The sequence below is a fragment of the Vicugna pacos genome, chromosome 9, assembly GCF_048564905.1.
Source record: "Vicugna pacos chromosome 9, VicPac4, whole genome shotgun sequence".
Taxonomy (NCBI): Eukaryota; Metazoa; Chordata; class Mammalia; order Artiodactyla; family Camelidae; genus Vicugna; species Vicugna pacos.
In genome coordinates, this window is record NC_132995.1 from 9646941 (window position 1) to 9657423 (window position 10483).

The window sequence follows — 10483 nt, forward strand, 5'->3', positions numbered from 1 at the left end:
CGCATCCATCGTTAAGATTCTTAATTTACAGATAAGCTACAATTGTCTAGTAAGGATTTATTACTGATTTCTAGCCTTATTGCACCTCATTGAGAATATATATTATTGAAGTGTTTTGAAATTTGCTGTTTACACTTTATGGTCCAGCATGTGGTCAAATTTTGTAAACGTTCTATGTGTACCTGAACAGACGTGTATGCCATGTATAATTAGATCACATTTCCTAGTAGTGTCAAATCTTCCATATGCTTACTGTTTGTGTGTGTGTGTGTGTGTGTATTCTATTATGTAATCAGAGAGTATGACTCCTTTTAGTTCTGCCAGTTAAAAATATATATTTGAGGATATTTGTTACATGCATGTAATTATACATTTGTGTTATGTTCTTGGATAATTTAATCTTTATCACTACAATGTAGTAGTTTTTTGGTGTTAAAATTTACTTTGCCTATTGTTTATGCTGTAGTTTTTAATGTAGTGATAATTTGTAGCCAAGGATGATAATGTCTTTCCTCCACAGAAAATATTATTTTTCCCCTATACAAGGCATTTCCTTGACAACTGCTTATTAGTATACTTACATGAGAAGAGGGATAGGGAAGTGAGAAAAAAGAACAGGGAAGACTGGGCTCGACCAGAGGCACAGAATTCATCCAAACGGAACCCAATTGTTCATAACACCAAAGGTCAGCCTGGCGGAAAGTGCTACCATGAAGCCACTCTGGAAATTAGTCTAGAAGATCCAGAAGACATAGAAGAAGCTTCTTCTGGCCAGGCAGCGGGTCAGTGGCACTCAGTTCTCCAGAGCTCTGATTTTTGGAGATATTTGGACTCCAGAACTGCATGTCTCTGTAATGTTTTCCCCTCCAGGATTCTAGGAAATTTAATCCAGGTACTCAGTGTAGTAATCCATATTTTCTCCCGGGAAGACGAGGCTGTAGTCATTGTTTTCCTAGGGCACTGTGAGAAGTAATGTGCAGGCCCTCCCCGTGGCCGCAAGCACTTTTGCTCCTGCCAGGCAGGACCGTGGACAGCGCTCTCCTTCGGCTCAGGGGCTCCAAGTACTCACAGGTACTTCCTCCCCGAAGGGCGGGGCTGTGGATGTTGTCCTCCTTGGGCATTCTGGGAAGTGTAGTCCAAGAACACCGTGTAGTCTCATGCACTTCCGTTCCCAAAGGGCTGTACTGGGGAGTTCTGGGAAATGTTGATCTAGAGCTCCTGGTAGTTGCAGGCACTTCCGGCCCAGGTGGGCGGGGTTATGACCTTGTGTTCGCGTAGTGATTGTGGGTTCCTCATCTCGCAACGCTTCTGAACTTCCTCGACCTGCTCTTGAAGCAACAACAACCCAGCTGTGGGCTTGAGGGGGAAAGCAGATGTTTGAGGTGTGAGGACGGCAGTTTTAGTTCACATTGAGGGAATCGTCTCACGTTTAGGGAGATTCTCGGGTGCCCGGGTTGGGCGCGGTTGGGGGTTGCAGGCTCTCGCGCCCTCGGCTCCCCTAACTCTCCTCCCCCACCTGTCAGACCCTTTCCTGGAAATACAACATTGGTCAGGTTCCTTAATCTCTCTGTGCCTCTGTTTGCTCATCTGTAAAATTGGTTGATAGTAGTACCTTTCTAATAGCATTGGAATGTCCTCTGTGGTTTATTTGGGCAATGGTGATGTTTCACAGCCTCCTTTCCTTCCCCAGCCCTGACTTCACAAGAACTGCTCCAAGGTGGACGGAGTGAGGGACCCCTTGGCTCCTGGCAGCAGGGCCCCACGTAAGTAGGACTTGGCATTTTTTTCCTGTATAGTCACATAAATTGGAGAATATGTAGGATGTGTATTTGGTCTTGAGCAATGCCACTAATTAAGCCTTAGTTATCAAGTTCCAGTCTAAGGGCTTTATACAAGTTACAGTTGGGATGGCGCTATGAAAAACGTATTTATTATCTAGGAATTAATACGTAAAAATTGTTTATTAATCTACTTTAAAAATAAACCTATAACAGAACTAACTTTTATGAGAAAACTGTATTTCCAAAAACAAATTTAATGAGAAGAGTAGCAATGTTTTAAATTTTGGGCAAATCTCTTTAATTCCTGAATTTTTATAAGAAAAATAGCTGGATTTTCACATCTTTTTCTGCATTACCTGTTGTGATGTATTGTTTTGGTTGAAATAAAGAAAACAGCTTCCCACAGTTATAATTATAAAAGAGTTACTTTAATAGACTCTAAGATAATATTCTTCTTTGATACTGTACCCAAATCCCACAAGTGATAGTTTATTAAAATTATTGCAATGTAGAATCAAAACCGTATCAGAGTATTTTTCGTATGTCTTGTATCCATTCATGGTTTTGTGAAATTATGCATCACTCATTTGGAAAATATTAAATGGCTGAGTTTTGGAGGTCTTTCACATATTGATACATTTTATTTTATAGTATTTTTAAAGATCACTTTTGTCAACACCACCAGCCATCTCATCAGAAAAGTTCTGTCTCTGGAGACCTTAAGTCTTTAAGCACAAGAAACCTGTCAAGCTCCAGTCAGGCCATTGTGGTCCATCAGAGAGACAACAGTGAAGAGAAAACATTCAGATGGGAGAAGTGTGGGTGGAGGTTCTGCCAGAGACTACAACTTCAAGCCTCCCAGAGAACCCATGCTGGTTGTAGGGCATTGGATTAATTGGAGAGTCCACATGGAAGAGAAACAATATAAATAGAGGGAGTGTTCTAAGTGCTTCAGTTACACCTCAAGACTTCAGCTTCATCATAGTATCCACTCCAGAGAGAAGCCATACAAATACAAAAGTGTATACAGTATGGTTTTCAGATGGTCTTTGCGACTTCAGGGTCATCAGACTGTTCACACAGGAAAAAAAACTTCCAATTATGAGATAATATGGTAAGAGCTTCAGTTTGAGGTCGACTTTTGTGAATCATCTAATTTATCCAAGATAAATTTTTGAAGAAGTGATGAGAGTGGTATGAATTTTATCAGAGGATCCACATAGGAAAACAGTTGTATGAAATGGTGTCTTTAAAAGATTGAAATGAGATCTAAATTCATCAAGTCATGTGGTCAAGTCAAGAGAGAGAAAATATTTTCATCAAAGTCAGTGTTTTGGCCATAGCTGGACATGTCCCAGTGGTTAAGAGCCTACATGGCAGAGAACTGTTGTAAGTGTACACTAAGGACACTGGTCAGAACTTTGACATTTATCAGACATTACTCAGGAGGGAGATATTAAAAAGAATGACTATGATCACGTGCTTAAAAGTGTGATGACAAAAACTGGTTTCCAGTAAGTGTTCAGAGGACAGAGCCTTGTTCATTGCTAAGGCTGCATAGACTTACCATTGCTTTGTGCTTTGTACATATGCTGATCTTGTTTGTTATATGAGTAAAAGGGAGAAAATTATATTAAGTTCATCTCAAATTTTTCATATAAAGTTTATTCAGAAGAGCCCTGCAAAAACTAAGTAAACAGGCAAAATGCAGAAGACCAATGGCATTGCATGATCTGGTTGGGTCTTACACTATTGTGATTGGCCCCAGTTCTCTCCCCAGCCTGTATTCGTACAGTGAGTTAAAAGATCTCAGGGCTGATGAAGGGAGAAGATATGACCCAGAAGTGGCTGTAGCACACGGTGCGGTTCATTTAGGTGGTGCTTGACAGGATTGCATCTGCGAGGGGAAGTCTCACAGCACAAGACCTTGCAAAGACTACAGTGTGTGGCTGCCACCGCCGAGAAGAGCGAGAGGGCAGGGGAACTCCCAGGGGAAGTGGGACTTACAGGTCCAAGTTATGTTGCTCGGTGGCAGTCCAAGGCAGAATCTTGGGGTCAGGGAACTCCTAAAGGCAGCGGCTATTGAAGGTCTGTTATAGCTCCCGGGTTTGTCTTTATGGCTAGCAGATGTTGGATGCAGTTTTGCAGAGTATACAAAATAAGCAGGCTCTAAATGACTAACAATATGCTTATTTGGGCTGTTAAAATAATTGGCTATGAAAGGATTTTAGTTTGGCACCAGCAGGTTTTCTTGCTAATGGTCCCAACCTGCTATGAAGAAGTAAACACTCTAGGGCTGATACGCAGGGTCTATCTCTGGCTAATTTATAAAACCTTTCTCAAGTTGAGTTCTTATTATTTGGCGCTCTGTTTCATATTCCATCACTTGTAAACAATTTGAGTTCAGCTATCCTTTATGACTTTTGTGATGGTATAACCTGACTAAAAATTATTTTTGTTTATATTTCAGTAACATAAACAAAAATTATTTGTTTATTTCAGTAAGAGGACACTCCATAACACTTGAATCTTTTGACCCACTAGAGTGTTCAAGTAGAATTTTATTATAACACTTAGGAAGTGTCAAAAATCGTTACTAATGACAAAAGTTGTCATAGTAAAACTTTGATAGTTGGCTTGTTTTATTCTTCATATTTTCAGGAAGCTTTGATGTAACTGTATTCAGACTACCATAGCATTCCTTCCATTAACACTTCTTAGGTACAGCTATGCTGGATTTGAATATTAATTTTGTCAAGTTCCCTATCCAGTATTCTCCCTCCCAGACCCCAAGGGGAAAAAATTCTTTTTAATTGTTGGCATTTGGTCATTTTATTTTCAAATGTTTACATTATTGGAGTAGGCTTGACATTTTTACATAGTTGTCTCTATAAGTAGCTGTAAAAAATGCATGAATTCTGGAGAGGAGTTAGTATATTTCAAAATGTTTAACATGTGTCTCTGCGGTCTGCAAGTCCAGTGATTCGTTTATACATATGCTGCCTGTGGATGCAACTGGTGTTCCAGGTTCTTGTCCTGTCCCAAAAAGAATTCAGAGACAAGACGTAGAGGTTAAAAAAGTAAAGTGAGAGTTTATTAAAGGATGGATAGTACACTCTCAAGGAGAGAGCGGGCAGGCTCAGGTGAGCGGCTGCCCTGAGTTTCTTTGGCAAGTTAGGTACGTACGGTGTAAAAATGAATGAGTGGAACATTCATTGAGGAGGAAAGGGCTTGGGGGTCGTATTTCCTGATATCATCCCAACTCCACTTTCCCAAAGGGAGGAGGGATTTTCGTCCTTATTTAGTCTGGATCAGAAGTGTCATGGCATCAGTGCATGATGAGTACTTCTGATCTGCAAGGCTAATTTTATTGAAATGAGGGCATAATGAGCAAAAGGTTACATTCAGACGCCGGAAATTCCTGTCTTTTCTCACCTTTCTTTGTTGGTCTTCAGGCCAAAAGGTGTGGCCCCTTATCAGCCCCAAAGTTCCTGCTTTTCTTTCTCTGCCCAGGGACCCCTGCTGCTTACATGATGTGTGGTTTCGTGCATTTGGCCTGTGCCCCTCCTTTCTGCCCAATTCCTGCCATTTGGTCTGTGTCCCCCTTCCTCTGCTCATATCTAGCTCTCTGCCTGCTCTAACACATACAGACACACATGTATATTCCTTGTCATATTCTTTGTCAATATAGGCCATTAGAAGGTATTCAATATAGTTCTCTTCTATTTTTTAATTTTGCAATGAACTTCATCTTACTAAAGCAATAAATGTATGTAAAGTGGGATCTCTGACATTATGAAGTTTAACTCACCCACACTCTCAAATAAGGTCATTCCCCTTAGGGAGAGCCACAGGGCTGTGGTCCTTATGGCCTGCCTCTCCTCAGGGGTGGAGTCTCACCACCGCTCTGGATCTGGGGGCCAGGACAGTGACCCGGCTTCTCACAGGGTGCAGCCTCTGCTGTATGAGCAGGATGTTGGACTGGTCTTCTTTGCCAGCATCTCCTGGTTTATAAGATGATAGTCTGGAGCTGCTGCTTCCTGATGATATGGGAGTAGCTGAAACAAGCACAGAACCAGAGGGCATCTTGGCTCCATCTAGGTTGTGAGGCTGGTACTTCTCCTCAGGCTTATAGTTCTCGGGAGCCACAGCCGCAGGCAGCATTTGGTGGTTAGCAATTCTGTGTGTTTTCCTCCTGTGGGGATGTACTCTCTGGGTTCAGGACGATCCTTCCTTTTGCTCTGACAAGTAAATGACACGTAGCTTCAGTAGAACACTGTTGGCTTGCTGTTCTGTTCTCTTTAGCATGTGGGAGTGCTCCTCCCTTCTTCTGTGTTCCTGTTTTGTAGAGGAAGAGTTCAGTATCAATGGATTCTTTTGCTTTTATGAGTAACTTGTTCTTTCTGCCTGAGGGTTTCTAAGATTTTCATTTTAATCTTAGAATTCCAGAATTCTGCCCAGATATGCCCAGGTGGGAGTTTTTTTTCATCAATCCAGGCATGAGCCTTGGTAGGTAGCCTTATCAGTCTGCAGTGTTACTTCTTTCTTCAGCTCAAGACAGTGTCCTTCCATTATCTAGTTAATTATTTTCTCTTCTCTGTGGTTTCCTTCTTCAATTTTTGGAATTCCTTTTACTCGCATGATAGGTTTCCAGGATGTATCTTTCAAATCTCCTCTCTTCCCAACTTGATTTCCAACTGGTTGTATTTCTACTCTGTGTTTTGAGAAATTTCTATTACTTACTCTTAGAGATTACTGTCTTTGCTCTCATCATTGGCAGTCCTCCCCTTAAATTCATCTACTGAGATTTTCCATTGTTAAATTGGAGATGGGGCTTAGACCAGTTTGTGTGTGTGTGCGTGTGCATGCACACCCACGTACTTACGCACACATACATGCTGAACTTCAGTTTTCTGAAATAATCCTGTTATCATTTTTTAAAATTCAAGTAACCTCATCAAACATTCCAGTTAGTATATTTATTTTCCCAACTGTCTTAGAAATGGGGTTTTAAAAATATATTTGTTCATTATTAAAGTGAGGTCTCATAATGGTGTCTTTTGATGAATAGATGTGTCCTTAATTTTGATAGGGTCTAAAATATCAGTCTTTCCTTTTATGATTAGTGGATTTTATATGTACTTATTAAGAAAACTTCCTACCCTGAGATCATGGAGGTATTCCCCCATATTATTAGGGGATGCAATGACTTCTAATGCCAACCACCCAAACTTAGATCAGACTTTCAAGGTTGAGGACATAGACCCCACAAGACTTCCAGTCAAGCTTCCAGTTCAGGGGTTCCAATTCCACCCTCACTTCTGATCACTAATCCCTCGGGTTCGATAATTCACTAGAACAACTCACAGAACTCAGGAAAGCACTATGTTCACAAATTACAGTTTTATTATAGCAAAAGGGTATAAATCAGATCCAGCCAAAGGGAGAGACACGGGTCATGGTCTGGGAGGGTTCCCAATGCAAGGCTTCCATTGTCCTCTGTCCGTGGCGTCCGGACACATTACCGTCCCAGCACACAGGTGTGTAGCCCTGTGCAGAGGACAGCCAACTGGGGAGGCTCACACAAGCTCCAGCGTCTGTAGAGTTTATCGGGGCTTTATTATGTAGCATGATTGACTGAATCATTGACCATGTGACTCAATCTTCAGCCTCCTTTCTCTCCATAGACTAGTATCACCTGGCTCAAAAACCTCAAATCACATGGTTGGTCTCTCTGGGGTGATCAGCATTCATCCTGAGTCATGTCTTTAGCGTAGTCATGTCCAGGGACCCACCATAATCCATCTCTCTAGCATAACCTATCAGGTGTAATGCCAGGAATAACAAAGACTTACTCCACTACCTCCCTGGAGCTCAGACAAAGGCCAGCCAAATTATTTATTATACAAATTAACAATATGCAAATATACAAGGTGCATACAAATTTAGAATTATTTTATGTTCTTGATGAATTTAACATTTTATCAATATGAAGGGTATTTCTAACAATGCTTTCTTTCAAAACATCTTAAATGGACACATTGTAACTGTACTTCAATAAAAATAAAAAAGCATCTTTATTAATATCTGCTTCACATACTATAAAATTCACCCTTTTAAAATGTACAATTCAGTGGGTTTAGTATATTCAGAGTTGTGCAACCATCACCATTTAATTCCAGAACATCTTCATCACCCCTAAATGAAACCCTGCACCCAGTCACAGTCACTCCCCATTCTTCCTCCCCGCAAGCCCCTGGCAACCCTTAATCTGCTTTCTGTCTCTATGGATTTGCCTAATTCGGACATTTCATATACGTGGAATCGTACACTGTGTGGCCTTTTGGGCTGGCTTCACTTAGCATAATGTTTTCACAGTTCATCTTTGTATCAGTACTTCATTCCTTTTTTATGGCCAAATTATGTTCCATCCTATGGGTGTACATTTTGTTTACCCATCCATCGGGTGATGGACATTTGAGTAGTTTCCACTTTTTGTCTGTTATAAATAATTATGAACACCCATGTGCAACTTGCATGGTCTAGCAATGCTTTTTGCTTTAAAATACATTTTGTCTGATATTAATATTGTATTTGAAATTTTGTCAAAGTAATTTCAGGCTTAGGGTCATATCTTTTCTTCCAAAAAGGATTTTTATTTGATACTATTAGATGCCTGAGAGCATTAGCGATTAAAGATTACTTTTATCCAGTTTCAAGGATACCAGCTGATTTGGGGCTATGCTTCAGCCCCACCAGAGCAGATCTATACCCCTTCACTCTCCCCGCTAGGGTACAGTGGGCTTTGGTGTCCAACACAAAACATAGGAGTTTTACTAGTTCCTTGCTCATGGGAGGCACTGGACTCCAACAGTTACCCATCCCCAACTGGTTGTTGACCCCTCAATGCGTCCTTTGTCTGAAGTTGCAAATGCAATTAAGTGAAATCAGGTTCAGTATAGCAGAGCAGAAACTTTACTCATTAATCAGGGAATGGAGAAGGGGAACTCCTGATCTAAAAACACCTTTTCCCCAAAGGGAGGGGAATAAGGCGATTTTAAGGGTTAGAAGCAGATACGTCATCAGGGCTCTAGGAAAGGGGGTGGGGTGTGGGCAGCCGGGGCATGCGCAGTCTTCCCGGCTTCTCGGCACCCGGCTGGAATTGTGCCCAGCAGAATACAAGCCCCTTCCTTGGGCAGAGATCTCTTAGCACGTTAATGAAGCGAAGGTAACCCTGGGACACCGTCAGGTCTCATCTGCACAGGCACGTCCCTGTGGTGAAGTCAGAGCTGGTTCAGGACGGTTGATCACTTCATCTCATATGGCGCAGGTGCGAAGCAGCTCTGGTGCTTCTGAAACAAACACAGTGGTAAATCAAGGCAAGGCTCCTTTAGCTCTCAGGGCCTGGTATGGGTGACACAACTTTTATAACCGTAGCTCCATCATTGTGTCAGGACAAGTGCCTTGTTTCTTGGCCTTACAGTTTCCTGAGTTGGCGAGTGCCTCTCAGGGCAAAAGTGGCTCCTGTAACTGGCTCTCTTCTCTAGATTTCCCTATTCTCCTGAATTTTGGGCTGCTAATTCATTCTCCACACGTTCTTTTCTTACAGACAGACCTTGTGTGTGTGTGTATGTATGTGTTTTTTTTGTGTTTATGTGTCTAGTTAATGGGAAATACCTATTTTGCCACTAGTCAAAGTAGAAGCCTCCATTGTATTTTTTAATTTGGCAGTAATCTTTATCTGAAAATTATCTTTCCTATTATTGAGTTAATCCTGTTTCATATGTGAAACTACAAAACAATTATTACCAAATGTTTCTACTTTTCGGCAAAATCCTTTCATCTGATTCCTTAAAATGGTTCTTTAAAACCACTATTTTTCACATATTTACTGTTTTTATTTTTCCTCCTTAGAAGTGCTTTGCCAAGGATTTGAAGTGGCTTCAACTGGTCTTTGCTCAGATGTTTCCAGTACCATCTATGACGTGTTCTATCAAAAGAGATGAACTTTAAACAGGCCTTTAGATTTAAATTTTACTTTATAGGAAACAGAATAGACGAAGAAACTATCTAATGATATGAAAAATAAACAGGAGAAATTCAGAATGTAGATCATCATGACAACCAACCCGATTCCTCAACAGGTCAAAGTTCTGTAAGAAGAAGTGAATGGATGGTATTCAAGAATAAACACACCTGAACAAATAAAATGAATGGACTCTGGACATTGATTTGAACAAACCACTGATGAGGGGGTTTGGGGAAAATCTGAAAACAGACTGGATATTAGGAAATATTAAAGAATTAATAATTATTTTATTTAGCATGATAAGGGTATTGTGGTTTTGAAAGAATATTTTTATTTTTTAAATATTTAACAAGGTGTGAAAAGACATGATGTCGGGGATTTGTTTCAAAATTCTACTATAACTAAAAATAATAGTGATAGATGAATTAAATGTTTAAAATTAAGTTGAATTTTGGATATGAGTATATGGGGTGCATTTTACTGTTCTCTCTTTTGAAAACTTTCATAATAAAAAGCTACAAAATACATTTCCTGCCTAGGAGAAAAATCATCACGTCCTTGTTCACTTGGCTTATTCAGTCACAGGACACTTTATTTGTCAGGAGCAGAACTTAGAAGTATGTAATCAAATATCTGAAGCCAAACTTGCGTTAGAAAACAACTGTGGATTTTA

The 10483-nt window shown here is 40.5% G+C and overlaps 1 long non-coding RNA gene across 2 annotated transcripts; it reads left to right on the forward strand.

Annotated features, from left to right (window-relative positions):
• Window positions 1–945: 945 nt before the first annotated feature.
• On the forward strand, window positions 946–10214 carry LOC107033941 (uncharacterized). Of its 2 annotated transcripts, none has more exons than XR_012075466.1 (4): window positions 946–1071; window positions 1691–1763; window positions 2433–2895; window positions 9696–10214. It is a non-coding gene; the product is annotated as an uncharacterized lncRNA (long non-coding RNA). The 2 variants fall into 2 exon arrangements; XR_012075465.1 differs by lacking the exon at window positions 946–1071 and adding an exon at window positions 1249–1382.
• Window positions 10215–10483: the final 269 nt, after the last annotated feature.